Raw genomic sequence first — 2,615 nt, forward strand, 5'->3', positions numbered from 1 at the left:
ATAAATAAAATGTGCTTTTAATTTGCGTTTGTTTCCTGACGTTGTTCTTTATCCAGCCCCTAAGTCCCAAAGTGTTTCACATTTACAGTGTATTAAGCAAAAGAAGGGCTAATTTGTCAAGTTCTCTGTTCCTCTCTTGCGCCACTCACACAAATAAATAAAGGGGACGCTGCTAGTGGGACTGGTAGTTACAAACACTCTGAGGCCTGTGTCTGCAGATGCAAGAAACAAAGTAACAATTCCCAGTCACAGGCTAAGGAGCTAGGTGGAACTGAGTCCCTCTTCTAGATAACAGTGGGGGGACCACATCAAACTGTGTCGACCCTCGACTTGTGCTGTGCTGATAAAGCAATAGTGAATTTTAGTAATTTAAGATGAATTGAAATGAGAGAAAGAGAAGAAGAGAGCAAGGTGCTGGATATATTGAAGAAAATGAAGAAGAGACCTAAGACTTAACCCTGGTCTGTGAACATTTAATTTTTAACTAAACAAGTTGTACTGTGAGTTGTGAATAGGCTGTCACCCCCCTTTGTATGTAAATGGGCTTCTGTAACCAGACACCCCAGTCTCCCATCTCTTCTAGCGTGGATGATAATGTGAGTCTGTAAGGTAATCGCAAAGAAGGGCTGTATTGAGAAATAATCGGCTCCCTGGTCTCACAGCTGTGGTTATGAAGTTGTTATTAGTTTTTTTTTATTTACTTTAGTATGCGTAATTCTCCAGGTTACTTTTTCTCAGTATATTGCTTTATATTGCTCTTTGAGCTCCATCAGTTAAATGTGAGGTTTGATGTAGGATTTGTTGTTAGTTTCCCTAGACCATGTCGAAATCCCTTTGTCCTCGATTTGTCGGCATGTGTTTTGTCCACACAGTGGTCTAGGATGGGCCTTCTCAAAGTAGAAGGCACTGTAATAGGAATAATAATTAAGACATATATGAAATTGTATGTAAACAAATATTTGCCTTTCAGTTATCAGGCACCACCAGACTCACATCTACACATGTAATTAAGCACCAGACTAAAGTGACTCCTCCCCGTTTAAATATGTGCCATCAGTAATTGGGCTGATGGTTCCGCGAATGCGCACAGCAAATAAAGTTTCTGGGATTGCACGCATTGGCCTAAATTTTAATTGCTGAAGTTTCACGCAGTTTCGCTGATGCGCACAGCTTATAAGGTTTGTGGATATTGCGCACTGTAAGCAGATCACTGAAGTTCACCCTTAAGTAGTAACTAACATAGTACGTACATTATGCAAAATGCCACTGCCCCTTCTCCAGGAGTTCCTCCTCTCTCGTGGCTGAAGTGGAAGAAGGTTTTCACACATTATGCTTGTGTCTGTGGCACTTCCTTAAGCACAGAGAGGAAAGCCTCATTTTTAATCCATTGTTTGGGCTCTGAGGGACAAGAATTCTTTGAACATCTTCCTGAACTTTCTGATAGTTACTCTGCCACTCTTAATGAATACGAAATCTGCATAAAAAAGTTGGACTTACATTTCCGACTCCAAAGTGAGTACTGTCCTTGAATGATATCACTTCGGGAGATGGATGCAACGGTAGTATGAGTGGGTCGAACAGTACATAACTACCTTGCACAACTTGGCTTCCACTTGCATTTTTCATGCAGCTTTAGAGGAGCGCTTAAGAGATCTGGAGTTAGTTAAGTCTCAGGTTGATGATAGCGGGCGTTGGGTCATAGCAGAAATCAAGTGTCGGGAGACAAAACATACACTAGTCAGCTACTTTGGACCTAATTAGGATGATATTACTCCCCTGATTAACCTTTGTCTTGCATTAGCCGACTATGGTTCTTCTCTGATTTTGGGTGGAGATTTTTATGTTCTTCTAAATAATAAACTAAACAGGTCTTCCCCCAGAATGCAGGTAGCAGTCCCGCATGTTAAAGCCCATCTTCTGACCATAATGAAGAAGTTTAACCTCTGTGATGTATGGCGGAAAAAAATGGGTGAGAGAAGGGAATACTCCTTTTACAGCAAGAAGAATGCTCACTATTCCAGAATAGCCCATACGTTTATGGAGTATTCTGATCTTATATAAATTTGCTCAATAGATATCTACCCATACATATATCTGACCATGGTGCCATACTCTTGAAACTAGACCTCCCCTCAGAGTCATCTTCAAGGAGGTGGACTTTAAATAGAAGATTTCTCTTGCAACCCTCAACTCCCGGTTTTCTGAAGTTAGAAACTTCCTGCTTCTTCCGGGAGAATCTGTGGTCCGCCAGCGTACACGTAGTCAGGGACACCTTTAAGACCTGGTTGAGAGGGACACGAAAAGGAGGGGTTGTGGGTTGGGACAGGGCTGAGAGGAAAGAACTAGCCGACCTAGAAGCACAGATAGCAGGGGCGTAGTTCGATTTAAAGATTAGTGGTTCTCTTGGGATGGACAATAACAACCTAATAAAGAGAATTGAAGACCTGCGGCTGAAATTCAGAATTATGTCCTCCAAAAATGGGAGGCAAGCAAAATGAGGGACTTTGAGCAGCGGGAGAAGTGTGGTAAACTTCTTGAAATGAAGAGTAGGGTTGACAGATCTAATAATTATATCACCAAGATTAGAGTCGGCACTCAAGTTGTAGAGGATAGAG

The sequence above is a fragment of the Lissotriton helveticus genome, chromosome 1_2 (assembly GCF_964261635.1).
Source record: "Lissotriton helveticus chromosome 1_2, aLisHel1.1, whole genome shotgun sequence".
NCBI classification, from domain to species: domain Eukaryota; kingdom Metazoa; phylum Chordata; class Amphibia; order Caudata; family Salamandridae; genus Lissotriton; species Lissotriton helveticus.